Genomic DNA, 22,886 nt, shown 5'->3' on the forward strand with positions numbered 1-22,886 from the left:
ACCCTGATGACCATCCATCTTCCTCTTGATCACGTCCCAGAGGTTTTCAATGGGGTTCATGTCTGGAGATTGGGCTGGACATGAGAGGGTCTTGATCTGGTGGTCCTTCATTGTCAGAGCAGAAGGAAGCAAGGTCTCTTATTTTTTTCCAGAGCTGTATATATAAACTGTAGGGGTGCGCAAAAATATCAAAGTACCGCTATATCGCATTGTTTAATGTGATGATACAGTATCAATATCGTGGTCTGCTGTATCGATATATCACCAAGAGTATTTTTTGGTGTATTTTACTAAATTATTTTATTACAGAGCTACAGTTTTGTTGCTTGTTCAGAGGAAGGAAGCTCGTTTATGCAACACATTTGACATATTCATTGTTTTGATGATTAGTTTTGTTTGTTTGTTTGTTCATATGAACTTTGCACAAGAAGTGGTTTGACAAAGACTTTTAGTATCACAACCATGACTCAGCAATATTTTTTACTGAACCATATCGAATTGATTTGAAATATATTTTATCAAATCGAAAGTGCACGGTATCGAGGTATGTATCGTATCGGCAGCTGCACAACAACTCACCCTTATGTAACAGATAAGTCTGTGTTTCCTTACGATATACTGTGATATACTGTATTTATAATATGGATATTTGTGTTTTACTTACTGTACACACATTTATATAATTTATGTCTTATTGATACCAGTCTCTTGGTATCTCTCTCTCTCGCTGTGTTTTATTGCTACTTATTTAGAAGTTCAATACCATTTTTTATATATTTTTTATTCTGTGTTATTACATTTATTGTGATGTGTGAGCTACTGTGTCCAAGTAATTTCCCTTGTCGATCAAAAAAGTCGAAGTGTATATTAGTCATATGGGTTGTGCTGTAGTTTCTGCTCTTTCTATTCTGCACATATTTTGCTTGGGTGTAAGTGAGCTACTGGGGCCAAGATGTAGACTATAGAAAAACTGTCGCTGACAAACTCTAGCCTGATTCATCAGCCGGTTTTACTTTGTGGAAACCGTCTGACCCTCTGACCTTGTATTGGAATTCTTTCGCTCGACGGTAGGTGGATACTTTTTATCATTTAACCAATCACTGCTTTTTGGTCGTGATGTATGCCTCTAATGGGGCTAACTGGTATATTAAGCTTTTCCCAAATCCCGTCGGAAGAAGGACAATAAAGTCTTTCCCCTTGATAAAATTCACCAAACATTCTCTTTGTTCTGGCTTTAAATTCTCGATCTCGAGAATCGTTGCCAACACTGAATGTCTGTCTTCGTCTACATCCATCTCGACCACTTTGTTTACTGTCGTGCTGTTCCACAAAAGGGACCCAGACAGGCGCTTGAGTTTGACGTCATGGCTTCACAGCTCTTCACTGATTGGCCGGTGTGTGGTCTACAACTTCTGGGGTTATTGCAAACCGTTTAGTGTATTCTGATTCCTGACGTAGTCGCTGGAGAGAAATGAAATTAAGCGGAGGCACTAGGTGGTGCCAGCCTGGCTAGACAAACTCATCTTCAGGTCTCAAATTGTTCATATATTAACCCACTCATGATCCTGGCATTTTTTATTTTACTATTTTGTCCATAAATCAGAACTAGGCAGGCTGGTGCCACCTAGTGCCTCCTCTCAATTTAATTTCTCTCCAGCAACTAGGTCAGGAATTGGAATACACTAGACCACAGGTGTCAAACATAAGGCCCTGGGGCCAGATCCGGCCCTCCAAGACCTTTAATGTGGCCCTCGGCTGATTTTCTACTTAAATATTTGAATTATATTTTCTATTAAAATATTGGTAATTTTCTGCATCACTTAGCATAGCAGCATCTCCAGCGCCTCTGTGCGTGGCCCCTCCCACCAGAGCAGCACAAAAGAACACTTGGCTCTTTCCAAACAATCCTTTTTGACTGTTGACCGTGACACCCTCATCAGCAAAATGTCAAAAATAAGAAAAGTGGAGCCAAGTGCAGGATTTTCCAAGAAAAAATGACTTATTCCTATTTGCATACAAGTTAATGTTAAAACATTGTGTTGAAACAGAATTTTTCTTAAAGTTTCAGGTTGTTCATAATATTATAATATTTTGTAAAAGAAAGAGTTCATCAATTAAAAAAGATTTCTGTAATAGATTTGCGTTTCTCTGCACAAATATTGTTATTTTTGGGGTATATATGCCATGAGTTTTCTGATCCGGCCCCTTTGGGATCAAAGTAGGTTGGATACGGCCCCCGGACCAAAATGAGTTTGACACCCCTGCACTAGACGGTTTGCAAAAACCCCGGAAGTTGGAGTCCGGGCACCAGCCAATCAGCGAAGAGCCGTACATTCTGTGTTGGCAAAGATTCCCAAGATCGAGGATTTAAAGCCGGAACAAAGAGAATGTTTGGTGAATTTTATCAAGGGGAAGACTTTATTGCCCTTCTTCCTATGGGATTTGGGAAAAGTTTAATATACCACTTGCATTACATACGTCATGACCAAATAAGAGTGATTGGTTAAATAAAAAAGTTTTTAAAAAGTACCCGTCTACTTTAGAGCAAACAAATTCTAATGCTGCGAGGTCCGATGGTTTCTACGAAGTGAAACCGGCTGATGAATCAGGCTAGATATGCACATTATAACAAACAAATGAGGCTGCTTCTTTCCCCAAGGTCAGTCTTTTTTGGACAGTGTAATTAGTTTTTATGTTAATGACTTTACAAGGAGCCAAAAAGTGAGATTTCGTTATGCCAGTGTTCAGTCCATGTTCTTTTTAAACTACGGGAAGGGCATCATAGTCTATTCTATTAACGGGGAAACGCTACAATCATTTTCCAAAAGCCACAATACAGAAACAATTAGCATCAAATGTGGCGCGTTAATTATTCAGGCTCTTGTTAAATATTATATGCACGCACTATTCCGGGGAGATAGCTGTGTTCCATCCCTGGTTGCAGCCTCGCTTGTTTATGGACTGGGCTATGATAAACATCCAGAGGGCTCCTAAGATCCATCCTGCGTTTGAAGATTTACCCCTGAGCACGGTTAGTCCCCTCACGCAGATGGCTCCTGATCCAATACACTGACAAAACCACTGCCAACTTCTACAATTATTTAGTTTGCCGTCACAAGTCAGACGATTACAAAAAATGGGTGAAGGCGAGGGCAGGTTTCAGTCACATGTAAAATCACAGTTAATTCTAGTGGAGTTTTCCTCTTTTAGGCTTGGTTAGGTTAGATTATTTGCCTTTGTAGGTAAAAAACACATTGGGAAAACGTGTAAAAAGCTGAAAGTAAACCACGACACATTAAAAACAACATGAATTAAAAATAGACAATCATTACAGACAACATACTGACTGAAACTCGATGTAATCTTACTGCAGATACCTTTAGGTTAGTGGAGAACGAACTATATCTTGTTTGTTTTTTGTTTTTTTTACTTTAGGCCAGTACTATTATAAACATCTGAAATAACTTTTTTTGATCTGTAGAGGCAAAATCTGACAATTACACTCCAAAAATTGTACTGAATGAACAAAAAAACTAAACAAAAAAAGTTTAACAATACTGGTGCTTAGAAATATTGATAATATCGATATATTGTATAGTTTAATGTGATGATACAGTATCGATATCATGGGCTACTGTATCGATATATCGCCAAGAGTCATTTTGGGTATATTTTACTAAGTTATTTTGTTACAGCGCTACAGTTTTGTTGCTTGTTTAGAGGAAGGAAACTCGTTTATGCGACACATTTGACATTTTCACTGTTTTAATAATTAAAATGTTTGTGTTTCATATGAACTTTGCACAAGAAGTGGTTTAACAAAGACTTTTAGTATAACAGCCATGATTTAGCCATTATTTTTCATTGAACCATACTGAATAGATTTGAAATATATCATACAGAATTGAAAGCTCACTGTATCAAGATATCGTATCGTGGCCTATGTATCGAGGTTTGTATTGTATCGGCAACTTCTTAATGATACGAAGCCCTAATAGTAGTAGTAGAAAACTGTGGGAAAAAGTGCTATTACAACATCTTTTTAGTTAAAGAGGGACTATTATGAATATATGTCGATTGTTGGAGCTACCATGTTATTTTTTATTTTATTTATTTCACTCATATAGGGGTCAGTCCGTATGAAATCAGACGTTTTCAAAGAATCTCCCCTATGAGCCATCTCAGATTTGGCTGAATTTTTTATTTTTTTTTTAATTCTAAAATCACCAAATAAAAGAATCTCAAATTTTAGCTCAATCCCTTGAATCGTTCCTGAGTTATGGCCCGATGAAATTTTGGGGCCATGCTCACTTTTTCTGAAGCCTTCATTTATAAGCATGTCTGAGAGACCATGACTTCATAAAAAATAGAGCTAGGAAGCAGAAAATTTGTATTATTGTAGACTCTTCATAGATTCAATCTGTTGTCAAATAATATCTTTATTAAGGGGGGTGCTGTGGGCCCCCTAAAATCTCACATTTGGTTGCCACTCAATTATTTTTTTCAATTTTTGAGGTCCAAGATCTATTTATTCCAAGCAGATATTTACAAAGTAACTGCTGAACCTGAATATTTGAGAGAATGACTATTTCTGACAACAATCTCACACTTTTCTGAGCTTTCATGTGGACGGTGTAGAGTCGCAAATATGACCTTTTTGGCCCCTTCTTTGGACCCTCGGTTCCCCATGTGGGCACAGTTAGATGTTGATCAAATTCCCAGAGAAAAATTGCCATATTCTGATTAGTTTAAAGTAATAAAAATATTACTATTAACTTCCTTCATTTCAAATGGAATTTTTGAAAATGAGCTCTCACAGGTCATTTTTGGTGGAGCTAAGGTACTTTTCCACCTGCTGGCAAGTTTAAATGACCTTTAATAGACTTAAACACTATTTGCTTGTTATAATAATCTATTATGTTGTCTGCCCCCTTTTCCAGACAATACATCAACACCGATGGTTACTAAACATTTCAAAACTGTACATTTCAGTTCAGGCACAATTATTAGTCAATTCCAAACAGAAATCTTCACTATTATGCACAACAATTTAGTTTCCTTTTTCATACATACACATTGCATTTGATTTTATGTGTTTTTTAAATGCTCTCATTGTACTTGATTCTTTTATATCTTTGTCAAAATGATTCCATAAGTTAACTCTTTTCACAGTGTTATAATGTTCAGTCATCAAAAACATGCCTGAAGAGGTTTTAGATGTCATCCATTCACGTCTGACCAATTTAGCGATCTCTCCTGGGCCTTATTCAAACCCTCCTTACGGTTAGCTGTAAGATTCTGTCCAATGCTCCGCCCACAAACCAAAGTCACCCATCCTCCCACACGACAATTCTCCATAAATTAGGGGTGTGTAAAAATATTAAAATTAGTGCTGTCATGCGATTAAAAAAATTGAGAGATTAATTAATTATGATCTGTAATTAATTAATCTAATTAATCTCATTTTAATCTCACCTAAAAAATGCTGAGAAAAGCTTCAATTTGAGGTATTTTCATTTAAATTCATTATTACATTATTGTGGCAGATCAAAAGACTAATATAGATTTAAAAAAAGTGACTTTATAAAGTCATTTATTGTTTAACAAATCTCTCCAAATTGGCTGTTGAGCCCAAGTCTCCATGAATAAGAAACTGTTTGCTGTAAAGTAGCAAAGACGAGGAAATCTGAACATAATAACTTTTGTCTACTTAAAGACAATAAAAAGTCCAGTCTTTCCTTAACCATATTAAAAATATTATTGATAGAGAAATGCTTTATATATGAGATCACTGGTTTTAGTCCTGGTTTAGACCTGGTTTAGTCCTGGTTTAGACCTGGTTTAGTCCTGGTTTAGTCCTGGTTTAGTCCTGGTTTAGACCTGGTTTAGACCTGGTTTAGTTCTGGGTTTAGTTCTGGGTTTAGTTCTGGGTTTAGTTCTGGGTTTAGTCCTGGTTTAGTCCTGGTTTAGTCCTGGTTTAGTCCTGGTTTAGTCCTGGTTTAGTCCTGGTTTAGACCTGGTTTAGTCCCTGGTTTAGTCCTGGTTTAGTCCTGGTTTAGACCTGGTTTAGACCTGGTTTAGACCTGGTTTAGTTTTAGTTCTGGTTTAGTTCTGGGTTTAGTCCTGGTTTTAGACCTGGTTTAGACCTGGTTTAGACCTGGTTTTAGTTCTGGTTTAGTCCTGGTTTAGTCCTGGTTTAGACCTGGTTTAGACCTGGTTTAGTCCTGGTTTAGTCCTGGTTTAGACCTGGTTTAGTCCTGGTTTAGTCCTGGTTTAGTCCTGGTTTAGTCCTGGACTGGATTAGTCCTGGTTTTAGTCTTGGTGTTAGTTCTGGTTTAGAGGCGCACAGGAGGAAACGCGGTTTACGCAGCGTAGCGAGAAAACACGATCCACACGCGGCTCACGGGAGCACGTCGGTGTCCGCGCAGTAACTACGGAAGGAAACGTGGTCCGCGCGTTCTCAGGTTAATGACGATGATGAAGGTGTGTGTTTGTGTGTGTTTGTGTGTGTGTTTGTGTGTTGTGTGTGTTTGTGTGTGTTTGTGTTGTGTTGTGTGTGTTGTGTGTTTGTGTGTGTTTGTGTGCGTGTCCCCTCATGTGGCAGGTCACTATAGGACAGTAGTGCAGACATCATGAGCCTATGCAGGTTGTTTTCAGGCGATATTATATTAGTTATTTTCTTTTATATTTCACGTCGGGAGAATAATTTCCAAGACACGAATGTGTTTTTACCTGTGCGCTGCTGCTCTGTTCTACTGGCTCTTCGACCTCGTCCATTGTGCGACTGACGCCGCCAACGTTAACATGACGTTTACATTAGGCTCTTTACTGCGTGCGTTTTGTGTGGGTTTCCGGCAATGAGTGGAATTACCGAAATAAAAAAATGTATAAATGTGTTTTTGTGTGTGTGTGTGTGTGTGTGTTGTTGTCCCAACAACACATAAAAACAGGTTTTATAATAAAGAAACTCACATACAGAAACAGTAAAGTTAGAGATTAAAAATTAGATTAACGCGATTAAAAAACATAACGCGCTAAATATGACTGTAATTAATTAATCGCAATTAACGCGATAATTTGACACCCCTAATTAAAATATCAATACATAATATCGTTTACTTTGATGGTGTAGTATAGATATAGATTGGTATATTTTACTCAATTACTTTGTTACACCGCTACAGTTTGTTGCTTGTTTAGACGAACTCGTTTATGTAACACACTTGACATTTTCACTGTTTTGATGATCAAAATGGGTGTTTTTCATATTCACTTTGCACAAGAAGCGGTTTAACAAAGACTTTTAGTATCACAGCCATGATTTTGCCTTTATTTTTTATTGAAACGTACCAAATCGATTTTGAAATATATCGTATCGAATTGAAAGTTCACTGTATCGTGCATAATGGCTTGCTACAGTGGCTATATTCAGATGCACTCCAAACATCTGATTTTTGGACTTTTAAGATTATTTAAATGATATGCAAATAGCAAGATCTGGTCCGACTAATCAGAGGGACCATGATCAGACAGAACAGATGATTTAGCTGTTTTGGCATTTTAATATTCTTATAACTCAGTGAAACTTTGTCCTACTGCAATCCCCAAACTGACGTAGCATTAAACAGATGGTATTTTACTGCTGTGGGGAAATTAATTGCCAACATCTAACATATGTTGCCTTTTATTGTTTTTTAAAATGCTGTATTCCTCGAAAACAATGTATTAAAATGTTAACTAAAGTGTAACTAAACCAGAACTAAAACCAGGACTAAACCAGAACTAAAACCAGAACTAAAACCAGGACTAAACCAAAAACCAGAACTAAAACCAGGACTAAACCAAAACTAAAACCAGAATTAAAAACAGGACTAAACCAGAACTTAAACCAGGACTAAACCAGGACTAAAACCAGGACTAAACCAGAACTAAAACCAGGACTAAAACCAGGACTAAACCAAAACTAAAACCAGAATTAAAACCAGGACTAAAACCAGGACTAAACCAGAACTAAAACCAGGACTAAAACCAAAACTAAAACCAGGACTAAAACCAAAACTAAAACCAGAATTAAAAACAGGACTAAACCAGGAATAAACCAGAACTAAAACCAGGACTAATACCAAAACTAAAACCAGAATTAAAAACAGGACTAAACCAGAACTTAAACCAGGACTAAACCAGGACTAAAACCAGGACTAAACCAGAACTAAAACCAGGACTAAAACCAGGACTAAAACCAAAACTAAAACCAGAATTAAAAACAGGACTAAACCAGAACTTAAACCAGGACTAAAACCAGGACTAAACCAGAACTAAAACCAGGACTAAAACCAGGACTAAACCAGAACTAAAACTGGGACTAAAACCAGAACTAACGAAAACTAAAACCAGAACTAAAACCAGAATTAAAAACAGGACTAAACCAGAACTTAAACCAGGACTAAAACCAGGACTAAACCAGAACTAAAACCAGGACTAAAACCAGGACTAAACCAGAACTAAAACTGGGACTAAAACCAGAACTAACGAAAACTAAAACCAGAACTAAAACCAGAATTAAAAACAGGACTAAACCAGAACTTAAACCAGGACTAAACCAGGACTAAAACAGAACTAAAACCAGGACTAAACCAGAACTAAAACCAAAAACCAGAACTAAAACCAGGATTAAAAACAAAACTAAACCAAAACTAACACCAGAACTAAAACCAGGACTAAAATCAGTTTTAAACCAGGTCTAAACCAGGTCTAAACCAGGATTTAACCATCACTCCCCTCAATCCACAAAATATTTTCACATAAAACCGTCTGTGGCCCCAAAAAAAGTTGGGGACCACTGTGGCAGCGGACTTGCCAGTTCCTTGTCTCCACTGGATATGCCATTGCTTTACCTCCAATATTCCAAAGTATGGCATTAAACTTCCCAGTCTCCATAGAAACAAGCAGGAGACAAATTCTAGACAAATTCACAGGCGAGATCTGTGGAGAGACGTCCTCGCTCACAGTAAGAATGCATGTTTTTTAAGGTATTTTTCAGCAATAAAACACCCATAATTGAATAAATGCATCTTATATAAGTTTAATACCATGGTAGCGGACCCCCAACCTGAAAAGTTACGCAGTGCAGCTTTAATTGAGTGCTGTGAGGCAGACGTCGAGAGTGCTCCGGGGACTGCTGCTGGGTATCTTTGGCATCTCTCTGCTTTGCATCTCAGGCAGAGACACATGATTGATGAAAACTTCTGCTGTCAGCTACAAATTGATTTTTCTGCACTAAGCCCCCCCAAAAAAGTAGAGAGAGGGACAGAGAGCAGCTAAGTTTTAAATAATATGTTGTTTTAATGGAAGGGTAGCACTGAGACCTTGAGAGAAAAGTACTGGTCGTCAGATTTGAATGGGTTATTGACAAGGCAGTTAAGTTGTAATGTTTTCTCAAAAATATGTAGTTGGTGCTTTTTGTGACCTTGGGCAAGACAATGATCCAGAATCCACGATTAAAAGGCTCTATATTACGCAAAATTGACTCTTGTGAGCTTTAAGTTATGTTAAAATGTTCCTACCTCCTCAAAAACAAACCTGAGGAATCCATGTATCATTCGTTCATTTGTTTTTCAAAATAAAACCAAAAATAAGAAAATGAGAAAAACAGATAATGAATCGTTTTTTTTTCGGTTTTAGATTTTGTGTTTAAATGAAGAATGAATAAAATAATAGTAATAAAAAAGGATAATGGCCGTTTCCTGTTTCTGTGACTTAAACTTAGACTTAAACGGGACTAAACCAGGTCTAAACCGACACTAAACCAGGAATGAACAAGGACTAAACCAGTACTAAACCAGGACTGAACCAAGAGTGTCAGGATGGGCCCGGAGTTGTGCCCGCGTAGACTGTCGGGTGATCAGGACTGAGACCAAGACCAGACCAGACTGGGACCAGGACCAGGACCAGGACCAGGACCGAGACAGGTATTAAGACCGGGACTTAGACCAGGTCTGAGACAGGCACTAAGACTTAGACCGGGACCATACTGGGACAAGATCAGGACTGAGACTAGGACTGAGACTAGGACTGAGGCCAGGACTGAGGCCAGGACTGAGACCAGGACTGAGACCAGACTGAGACCAGGACTAAGACTGGTTTAGTTCTGGTTTATACCTGGTTTAGTCCTAGTTTAGTCCTAGTTTAAACCTTGTTTAGACCTGGTTTAGACCTGGTTTAGACCTGGTTTATTCCTGATTTAATCCTGGGTAAGTCCTGTTTCAGTCCTGGTTCAGTCCGTATGCAGCGCAAAAGTCCGGCATCACAGTTTAAGTCACGGAAACTAGAAATAGCTGTTATCCATTTTTTCCTTCATTAATTTAAACACAAATCAAAAACTGAAAAAAAACTAATCGTTATTTGTTTTTTCATTTTGGTTTTAGAGACAAATAATGAAAAAAATGAAAAATCAAATGAAAAATTTAGTTTTTTCGTTTTCTTATTTTTGGTTTTATATTGAAAAACAAATGAACAAATTATACACAGTTTTTTGTTTTCATTCACACATGTTTGAGTAACCCTGATTTATTGGTCTGTCTTCTGCTGTATTCTCGGGACTCGGGGAAAACCGACCTCCACCTCGAGAAAGTGCAAAGGAACGGCCAATCAAACAGGGTTCTGAAATACAAACTCGGGCTGAAACACAAGCTCGAGTCGGTTGGATTTACGTCACAGCAAAAATATTGGCACACACAGTAAACGGGGAGAATTGTCTTTTTGTCATTTTGATATGTTCAGTCGTGTTTGTGTCGATAAAGTGTCTTCTAAAAACTTTGTAGTGACATTTAGACTTTCTTTGACATAATTTCACAGTAGACAGAAGTTTTTTTCTGAACATGTAAAAGTCAGACTGCCATAATTGAATCGCCGACAGCTGACATTAGCCAACAGACAATTAACAGAACTAAAACCAGAACTAAAACCATTATTTGTCTCCAAAACCAAAATGAACAAACAGATTACGATTACATTTTTTCAGTTTTCGAATTTGTGTTTAAATGAATAATGAAAAAAACTGCAGTTTCCTGGTTCCGTGACTTAGACTGCCATGCCGAACTGAACCAGGACTATAACAGGACTAAAACAGGACTAAAACAGGACTGAACAAGGACAAAACCAGGACAGGCCCGGAGTTGCGCCCGCATAGACTGTCGGGTGATCAGGACTGAGACCGGGACCAGACCGGGACCAGACCAGACTGGGACCAGGACCAGGAATGAGACAGGTACTAAGACCGTGACCATACTGGGACAAGACCAGGACTGAGACCAGGACTGAGACCAGGACTGACACTGGTTTAGTTCTGGTTTAGTCCTGGTTCAGTCCCGGTTCAGTCCTGGTTCAGTCCTGGTTCAGTCTGTATGCAGCGCAAAAGTCCGGCATCGCAGTTTAAGTCACGGAAACGAGAAACAGGCAAATCGAAAACTGAAAAAACGAACCGTCACAGCAAAAACGTGCACAGTAAACGATATGATTGATGTGTTGTGTGTCTGTAGTTAAAGTATCTTCTAAAAACTTTGTAATGACGTTTCGATTTTCTTTAACATCATTTCACAGACAGAATTTGACAGAAACATGTAAAAGTCAAACTGCCACAATTGAGTCGCCGACAGATGACGTTATCTAACAGACTATTAACAGGAGCTCGCGACGTTACATTAAACTTTTGTGGGCATCCATACTTTCCCCAACTATTGCAATGGAACACATTTACAACGGATGTCAGGAGAAGTGACTTTGATTGATCGTTGTTGTGGGGAGAGCTTATAACTGTTGTGACCACCACGGGGCATCGGTAAGAACGCACGATGAGAGATGACTGAAACTTGTGAGTTTTATGACTTTTGTTAAAAACGTTGGACTTCGTGTGGGTGTGTTTGGTCCTGAAACATACAGAGGGAAAAAATATAAATTATAATATACTCTGTAAATCCAAACACGTCGTAAACAAGCGGTAATAGCGCTGTAATAATAGCGGGCAGTTAGCACCTGGCATTTAACATTTCCTGATGATACAAATACACATCTAATTGGCCCTTAAGCACACATTTTCTAGAATCAACTATTACTAACAACTTCAAAACACGTTAATGTACATGTGTGCCGTTTTTAAACCACTACCCACTTCTTTTATGCGCACACGAGATTTGCACTTAGAAGCTCCGCACGACACACTCAAAACAACTAAAACACGTTGCGCTGTCGGCCAAACATGAAAACGACAGCTTCTGATTGGTTCCAACTGGGTCACCGGATTTTTTTCTCTGGGGGCCACATTATCGCTCCTGACTGTGATGGGGGTCGGGTCGGTCGTATAACAGAATAATATGACCCTGATGACGCAGATTATATTCTTTGAAAAACGCCACATTTTCTTTACATACCAGACAAACTGCACGGTCCTTACACTGAACAAAAAATTCGGTTGTCCAGTGTTTTTTGAAAACTCTGCACTCTCGCTCCACTTTTCATACGTCAACACGAGTCATTTTGCCGTCCTTAACTGCACTACAGAACTCTGCACGTGTGTTGACTGTTACTGTTTGATCTCGAGCTTGTCCGGTGACTAAACTGGTGACTTCAGCGGTAAATGTAAATACATCATATAATTATTTAAATATAAATATAAATACAATTGAAAAAATCAACAACAACAACACAACAGAAGATGCAGATGTGTTATTATTTGCCAAAAAGTAATTTAAAAAAAATAGGCCATGACAACTTTTGAGGATTTCCTCAGAGGGCCAGCTCAAGTGGTGGGGCCGAGGGACTGGGGGTCTGTCAAATGGGCATGGAGGGCCAGAGTCGGTCCGTGGGCCTTAGTTTGATGACCCCTGGGTTACAATGTCTGTCAATCAAACGCCCAGTAGAAACAGATTATGTCCTTCAACACAATCGACTACCGACATTCAGTAGAATGCAGGGTATCTTAAATGCTCAAAATTCTCTGTTCCACCTTGTGATGTCATGAAGCTGTAGTTTAAACAGGAAGTTAACTCTTTGTTCAGTAGAAATTGGCAAATCCACATCTGAAATGATCCAAATGATTCTAGTGAATGTGTATAGAGTTTAAAGGGCCCATCTCATGCAAAATCTACTTTTCAGAGCTTTCTACCTTCTAAGAGTGATGTGTGGGCCTTGTATATGTCGCCGAAGTGGTTTTTAGATTGATTTGGCTTTTTTTTTTGCCCGATTAACAACGAACTAAAACTGCTACAAAGATGACGCGGCAGATACACCTATGATGCATTTAATGTAGCAGAAGGCGCTTCGCACCCACCCCCCCTCCCCCGCACCACCACGCATCGGCTGACAATTCCCGCATGAACACCTAAACAAAAGCGACTGCATAAGCTCATTGTTCTACACTGCAATGTCCATGATATAATAAGTTAATCTACTAGTGTTTATTAATACTTTATCAATCAGTAATATTCAGCTGATGTCAACGTGGTGCTTGAGCTTCATGCACCTCAAAGTCTTTGTCCGATTCCGGGTCCAACACATGCGGTTGAATGCGCTGTATCTCCATGATGAATAAAAGTTTATTCCTACCACTATCAGGGTGCACATCTGTCTCCCCCTCCCTCCCTGAGATGGACGGAGGAAGGGCGGCTCACTCAGAGTCTACGTCACATTTGGAGGGCGGAGCCTGTGCTTTGTCAGGACGGGTGGGGGGATGAGCAATAGTCGGTCTTTCATAGTTCCTGGTCTGTGACTGTCTCCAAGAAATCGGTAAGATTTCATAACTATTGTGTAATGGATGTTCCAAAACCCAAATTGTGCTTGTTTATGTGCAGAAGATACAATGTAAAAAGACTTATTTTGCATGAGCTGGGCCCTTTAAAAGCACAATGGAGCACTTCTATTACCACATGACATCATACGGTGGAGCAGAGGTTTCCATTTGAGAGAAGAACTCAGCCTAAATATGCAGGGTTTGTGTGTTAAACATGTGTAAATGTAACAAAACACAACCACAGGTCTGTTTTTAATGCGGAAACAACATTAAAACATAGGTCAGAAAATAGCGTAATATGGGCTACTAATAAATAACTAATAAACAAACCTTGTAACGTAAACTTGACATTCAAAGACAGCTAATAAAAATGCAAACTGGTAGATATAAAATGTATCCGTGAATACCTAGAGGACAGCGTATTGGAGAAAGGAGCAAATGAACACATGGTGGATCACTGTTCGAGGTCAAGTCATGGCGCTAATGTTTGAACAGCTAACAAGGGCAGACACACACGGATGTACACACGGTCTCACTTTCAGGGTGATTTATGGAGGTCGAAAGAACAATTGAAAATGAGCTGGAGAAGCATGTGTGACAGGTCTGTGGGGAGGATCTCCAACACGGAGCACAGAGCTAAGCCAGTGATAGTGAATAATGCTACGGACAGTGATACATGAACATGGAGCATCGTACAGACAGTGGGAAAAGAAGTATGTTCTTTTAGATTTTACATCCATGAAAATAATAATTATGTACTTTTTACACGCAATGGCAAACTATAATATCTCTCTGTGTGGGATTATGTTGTTTCCTCATCAAAAACATTCATTTCTTTCACATGTTTAACACACAAATCCTGCATTTTTAGGCTGAGTTCTTCCCTCAAACAGAAAACAGACATCCACTGTTCGACCTTGTGATGTCATGTGGTAATTCAGGAAGTGCTCCACTGTGTTTTTAAACTCCATACACCTTCACTAGAAACGATTGGATGATTTCGTTTGGATGGAATTGCCAATCTCTACTGAATAAAAGGTAAAAAGTATCTGTGAACTTTAAAACTACCACTTCATGACACCACAAGCTGGAACAATGCATTTTGACAGACTAATAATAAAGGATTGCTCAAACATGAAAAATAAACAAAACACAAATGTTTACAGAGTTATGTTTTAGAGGAGGTAACACTGGAACATGGCTTAAAGTTCACAAGAGTCAATCTTGTTTAATGTAGGACCTTCAATATTTTGAACTGCTGTTGGCTCGTCACTGAGTGCGTTTACATGCACATCGGTATCCCGGTTATGATCGGGTTTTTTGAGTATCCCGGTTTCTTCATGGTGCATATAAACACAGTATCCCGGTTATGGCAGTATCCCTGTTATTAGAAACTGGGATACTGTAGCTGGTATATTCCGATAGTAACCGGGTTACTGTGGCATATAAACGCAGTATCTCGGGTACTGCAAGATAAATTTGAGTGCGCATGCATCCAAAAGACAAACACTTTCCAGTCTTTTCACCACAACAGTAGCAACATAAATAAAGTGACCAACATAAATAAAGTGACCAACATGAATAAAGTCACCAACATGAATAAAGTGACCAACATGAATAAAGTGACACAACATAAATAAAGTGACCAACATGAATAAAGTCACCAACATAAAAAGTACCAACATAAATAAAGTGACCAACATAAATAAAGTGACCAACATGAAAAAGTCACCAACATAAATAAAGTGACCAACATGAATAAAGTCACCAACATAAATAAAGTCACCAACATGAATAAAGTCACCAACATGAATAAAGTGACCAACATGAATAAAGTCACCAACATGAATAAAGTCACCAACATGAATAAAGTCACCAACATGAATAAAGTCACCAACATAAATAAAGTCACCAACATGAATAAAGTCACCATACATGAGTGAAATAACTGTAAAATAAAGAGCTGCGCTAAACCTGCACACGTATGACCGCTGAAAAGTTAAAACATGAACTATCTCCTACTATATACGACAGAACAGACTCAGCATCATTAGCGCCTCTTCTGTCACAAAAAGAACACACATAATCCACTGAGTCGTGTCCTTTAGTCCAGAAGAAGCTGAACCGCATCAGGGCACAAGAAAAGAGCTAACAAATGCAAATGAGCCATGCGGTTTTAAGTTTTGTTTCTATAAAACGTAAACAAATGTGATCAAAGCTGAATTATATTATCACACGGGCTGTATGGTGGTTATGGTTTATATATGTTGTAAAGTTGAGTTTATTTATGCAGAAGTTTTTAATGAAGAATCTGTTTGGTTTGATCTGCGCAGTGGATTGTGGGACACGTCTCCTTACTGCTGATTAAACCGGGATATGACTAATAACCGGGATACTGATGTGCACGTATACGCACTCATTGCCGTCTCATCTGATTTATGAGGGATAAAAACAGGAACAAGTATGATGAGCAGTTTTGTTGATTCATTTGTCGATGTTTGGATGACACGAAAAAAGTACCATGTGAGGAGTTGTTACAATAGTTTGTGATCTTCAGCTGTTTGTTTAGAAGAAGAGAAAAAGAAAAACATGGGGAGTCTTTCCTGCAGTGATCAATTGTGCTGGTTGACTCTGGTGCTGATCTCCCATTAGCCCCGTCCCTGAGGAGACCATTGTGTTTGTGTCAGAAGTGTGTATGACCTCTGGTAAATATATGGCAGTCACACAGTGTTGGAGTAATCCTCATCCTAGTGCACTGTAGGAACACGTGATACTAAGTACAAACTGTGCACATCCACAATGTTCCCCAATTGACTGATCTGAAGTAGTCCTACTGACTCACGTATACAAAAAAATAAAAGTAATTACACCATTTCATCTCAGTAGTGCACAGAAAAATGAGCTGTTATGTTTGTGTGTTGCATAACGCAATCCTAAAATACAATGCCTCTAGTCTTTGTCTCAGCATGAATACTTTATAGGTAAACAATGTCTGTGTTTGAGCCTGGCTGCACCACTTCAGGGACACACAGTGCACTTACAAGTCCCTTTAGAAGTCTCCAGCATCACTTGGGTTTGTTTGCTCGATTGTTTCATTTTCTATTTTAACATTTTCACCAAATGTTTAGGATAACATAGCTGAGGCACAGTTAAAGATATTTGGAGTACTAAGTATTTCATAGATGCATCAGTCTGCCATCTCAGTAAGTGCTTTGTATTGAGCACATTGAGATATACACATCGAATAACTAATTCAAATAGTCACAGAAAACACAGTTCATGCTCGATATGGAAAGAGCGAGTCGCGTTCTGTTTATTGATCTGCTATAAGTTATAAAGCAATGATACTGGAGGAGTCTTGTGGCAACCGAACACTATTGACAATTGATTATTGATCAACACAATCAATCTTGAACCTCATTACAAAAATGAACAAATAACCATCATGGATATGAGCAGATTCTATGATGCTGTAGGCAATGGGACCCTCATTTAAGTTTTAGCTCAAGTTAAAATGCGGTGCTATGATTATTATTGCTCGCCCTTAGTGTGTGTGCTTTTATCTTTAAACGTGCTTTGTTTGTCTAGACTCTGAGACACACACTCGTCTGGCAAATAAAACATAATGGGCACTCTGGTGATGGAATAAACCTGCTATTTTAATACATGTCAGGACATCACTTTCATTCATTTAAAAGCAGAAAGCTCTGGAATGGGGGCATAATCTAGTCGTATTGTTTATTACAAGCCTCTATTAACAACAATAGGTCTCTTGGACCACCCCATGTTCCAGTGTCACTGGCCGTACACCTCTCAGTCGAACACACACGAGCCAATTCCTTTCTGCAGGGCAAAAATCCTATTACTCCTGCTCCCTCCTCAGTGGCACATATCAGAGTCCAGCTGGGCGCTCGATCGCTCGGACAAATAGCACTGATAGGACTTGGAGGACTGTGAGAAATTCAGTTTTGGCAACTGACGCCTATGGCTTTGTCATGTATTTTTCTGACATGCCTTTTTCTTTGAAGCAGGGACGTACAATGAAACATTATCAAATCGAAATCACAATTTGGGTTGATGCAATTATCAAATCGCCAAGACTGCAATTATTTTGATAAGAGTCAGATAATGTCTTCTGCAAAGAGCAAAAATTTTGAAAAAAAAAAAATGTTGTTGTACCTGTAGTTTGAACCTCTATAAACATGCTCTGAAATATTCATATTTCAATCTCTCAAATGTTAAAGCTCCTGGAGTTGTTGACAATGTGCACTCTGAACAGATTCCTACTTTTCAAAGAAAAATCACAAATCAAATCACGATCACAATACTTTTGACAATACAATTTGTTTACCAAAATCATGCCACAATAAAGTGAAAATCAGATTATGGGCAGATGAAAAAAAGAAAAGAAAGGTTTAATTTAACCATTTAACTCGTACAGAAAATGTCTCTAATTCAATCTGTCCAGCCTTATAGTGGTCTTGTTGCTAGTGACAGTCATTCCTCTCGTCTTCCTGCTCGGTGTCTTCCTGGATTTATCGGAGTGATTTAGCTCCTGCTCTTCATCAGAGGAACATGTCCAGGTTCAAACCCGAAGGCCAGGGGACTGTGTGGCCACATTGACGAAGTACGTCTGCCCACTTTGTAAAGACCCCTCCATCAACAGCAGACTCAAGGGGGACAGAATAAAGGAGCTAGAGAAAGTGGAGTTCAGCGTTTAAGAAAGAACAGTAGAATTAGATTTAAGTACAACACAGAGAAATCACAATAGGACATGAACACGTATTATTAAGGGTGAGATGAGACAATTTCCACGAGACATGAAACGAGATTGGGTCCACGAGAACGAGACAAAATGAGATTTTAAAATAATTCATAGTAAATACATTTTGTAATTCAGTTCAGTTTTGGCCTCAACATTTATAATTTGTTATTTAATATTTTTGTTTTCATTGTACAGAAATGTAGCTACTTCAGAAATGTAACTTGCCGGCACTTAACTCTTTTTTGTCCAATCAAAATATAAAACATGGAAGAAAAATCTCATGAGATTCATTTTTCTCATGTGTGAATAATCTTGTAGCAATTTTATCTCATGAGATCTTCTGGCACAAGATCTTGCCCCATCCTACACGGAGAGAAATATCTTAATCATAAGTAGTGTAAAATATTTAAAACTTTTTCTCAGTGGATTAATTCTGCTTTTGGTCATTTCAAAGAAAGACTGTCCTGTCTGATCATGAGCTTTTCTGTTTGGAGCTTCCGTTGAGCCATAATAGACTTCCATGGAAAAGGTTACAGTGAAGGTAGGCGTTGTGCCATTTCTTTTCTTTGTTACATCACCACCTACACACTACCTTTGTTTTATAACCTGTTTTCCTATAGCGATCCGGCTCAATCCACATTGATCCGGAAGATTTCCCATAGGAATACCTATGTGTACACAAACATGTGTGCTATTTAAATCCACAACATGTTGTCAATAGTTCTTCTGTTGGTGCTCTTGAAGACTGGCTGTGCAGACAATCTCCATAAGCTTCAATTAGGCATCAGGAGCCTTATAGCCACTTCCACATGCACAGAATCCCAACAGGTTGGATAAAGCAGTGATTTGAGCTCTTATCGCGCTGGAGCTCATACTAACAAGCCCGGCCCAGTCATTTCCTCTTGGCTGCCTTTAATTATTTAGGAGACGCACTGTGAATACTGTAAATCCTCTCACATGCGCACACAGCCTTAAATCCACAGCAGCTGGAAAATTATTTTCCCAATTAAAGTGCTGTTTGCTGAGTAAACACATGCCAGAGTGCCACAGTCCTATCTACTGAACTAAACTAAGACCAATTTAAACTCACCATCACCAAGAATAACTGATAAACATCTGCTGCAGTCGTATTCACAGACACACGATGTTAAAACCAATCACCAAAGAGCACAGAGAAAAGCTCCCATTCCTGTTGGGCAGTATTAGATTTGCTGGTTAGTGGAGAGGAAGCATCATCAGAGCACAGGTCCACACCACAATCAACACAATAAGGCTGAAATAAAGTGTTCACCCATCGGGGCAACCACCTCCTTTGTTTATCAGAAATCAAAACACATTGATGTCAGTGTATTTGACATCAATAACGCGGTGCTAGTACCTCAGGCACTTTAGTCAATATGTTTAACCATGATAGAACTGGAGCATGCCGGACAATGTTAGTGTTCTAATTCAGACGGCCTCCTCAGGGCAATGTCATGCAACATTCTTTTCTTCATTTATACCAAAAGATTTCATTGAGCAGCTTCTAGTGTTGTCACAATGCTAAAAATTTCAAAGCTGATTTCGGTACAAAGAATGCACTCAATGCCAATTTTGATACCCAAATGATAGTTCTAAAAGCTCACAAAATAGTATATATATATTTTTTTTTTACTATGGAGGTCACTTAGTTCTGATCAAACTCAAGATCAAACTGTTCAGGAAAGGTCAAATTTGATCCAGTTAAGCAAATTTTTTCAGTATCGATACTTGCTTAAAAGGCATTTACTGTGCTATTTATTTTTGTCTTCTCATCTAAAATATACAGATTTTTGTTTTGCTTCATTCACCTGTTTAACACACAAGTTCTTCTTAAGCTGAAAACACTCTGTTCCACCTTGTGATGTCATGTGGTAATACAGAAAGTTCTCCAGTGTGTTTTTAAACTCCGTACACCTTCATTGGAATCATGTGGAAGATTTAACCCCTTTAAATTGCCAATCTCTACTGAACTAAAGGTCAAAGTTAAATGTTAACTTGAAAACTTCATGACGTCACGAGGTGGAACAGAGTGTTTTTAATAAAGGGTTTCTCAAACATGTAAATAAAACAAAACCCACATGCCTTTAAGCTCACAAGAGTCACTTTGTTTATTTTTTTTAATGAGTAATTTCAATACTAGTTTTAGTTTAGATTAACATCAGTTTTCCGATTCTTTTGACCACCCCACAGCGTCCTCACTCGTACTGAGCCCAGTGCCTCCGAGCGGTATTGAGATAACAATTTGCTCACGCATATCGGCGGATCAAGGGCTTGCAGTGCACATTGTGGGAGTGACTTATAGTTCCCCTGGGAAATAAAGTCTAATTGATAATTACAAAGAGCCGAGTTGGTGAGGCATCAGCCCACACGCTATCAGCACGGCCTGGATGTGCCCGGCATGCTAAATACATTACCAATATTTATGCATATTACAAATAATGATGTGTCCTATTGCTTCACATTGTATTCTTAATGACTGCAGGTGAAAAACAATATTGACAACGAGCGCAGCGCTATTATTGGGAGAGCCCTTGAGAAAGATATGAATTCTGTTTTGCTGGGAAAGATTGTCTGAGTGCGGCCTATAAGAATAATGGAGTTTTCACAAAGACGGCGATTCAGCTTATAGGTTTAATGCTTTTCTGTCCACAATGCAGATAGGTACATGCTAGAGGTGCCTTCCAGACGATATACAGATCATGTTTTATTTGTTTTTGCGCTTCGGTTAAAATGTAGAAAGCAAAATGCGATCGGATTTTATGGAACACGGTATTACAAAATAAGAAGCATAGCGCGGCAATAAAACTCCGACATTAACAACACAGACTAGACTATCACCCAAGGGTCCTATGCCACATGAATACTGGATCCACATAAGACCAACATCATGAGGGTGAAATGCATCTGTTTTTTTTTTTTTTTTTTTAAGTATTTTAGCAAATCACAAATAAAACATGCACATAAAGTAGGGATGGGCATTTGATTAAATTTTCTTAATCGATCGTCGGGAGAATTAACGATCGATTTTCAAATAATCATTGTTTTTATATTAAAATTATCATCATTATTACTACTATCTGCACTACTAATCTGCATAAATAAACTCAACTTTACGACATATAAACCGTAAACACTCTAGAACCACATCAGCCCGTTTGACATTATAATGTGTTTAATGCCGCTTTGTACGGAAGCCAAGAGGGGTCACAACAAACACAAACGCCGCAACAAATACAAATGCGACAACACAACAAAAAGCCACAACAAACCAAAAAAAGCCACAAAGGAAATGACCGCAGGACACAAGTGAAGAAGAAGAACTACAACGTGAAAAGTAAAGGAACGGAGAAGTTGGAAACGTAAGTACAAGAAATTTGTTGTTTTATCATTATTCGTTTCACGTTGTAGTTCTTCTTCTTCACTTGCCGCTTGATCGGAAAATAGAGTCCCGCGGTCACTTCCGTTGTGGCTTTTTAATGTGTTGCGGCATTTGCGTTTGTGTTGTGGCGTTTGTATTTGTTGCGGAGTTTGCATTAAAATAGAGTCTTGCGGTCATTTCCGTTGTGGCTTTTTTTGGTTTGTTGTGGCTTTTTGTTGTGTTGTCGCATTTGTATTTGTTGCGGCGTTTGCGTTTGTTGTGACCCCTCTCGACTTCCGTAGCTTTGCACTAGTCTCACAGAAACGAAACTTAAAACCACATGGCTAATTTGCATAAACTCAGCAAATAAAAAACAGCTCTTGTGCTCTGATGCAGTTCAACTTCTGTCGGATTAAAGGACAAGACTCAGTGGAATACAGGTTAGTGTTACCATATTTGCATTTGTGAAAACCAGGACACCGTACGGGGGGTGGGAGGTGGGGACTCGTCATCGACATTGAGCTGCTCTCACCTGATGCTTTGAGGTCCCTGACACCGCCACTGGACACCGAAACTGTGCCTGCTTTGTACACTGTGCACATGGACTCACACTTGTCTTGACCGGGACGGAAAGCGCAGAATTTCTTGTACAAGTCATCGTTAAATGCTAATTTGCACTTCGGCGTGTTGCAGGCTGACTGACTCTTTGTGTCTGCTCACTCCTAAGTGCAGAGAGAGCTACGAGAGAGTTTAATGGCCCAATGAAAGGTCATGAAAACCTGGACATTTGCATCACTTTATATAAAAAAAAAAAAAAAAAACCCGGACGACCAGGACAGGACGTGAGAAACGGACGTTTGAATACCCTATAGCCCCTACGCACAGCAGCCTACATTCGGTTTATCGATTAAAACTGAACGTAATCGACGAAATTCTTAATGATCAATTATCGATTAATC

The sequence above is a fragment of the Boleophthalmus pectinirostris genome, unplaced genomic scaffold (assembly GCF_026225935.1).
Source record: "Boleophthalmus pectinirostris isolate CB_2022bp ecotype Guang Dong unplaced genomic scaffold, ASM2622593v1 HiC_scaffold_22, whole genome shotgun sequence".
Taxonomy (NCBI): Eukaryota; Metazoa; Chordata; class Actinopteri; order Gobiiformes; family Gobiidae; genus Boleophthalmus; species Boleophthalmus pectinirostris.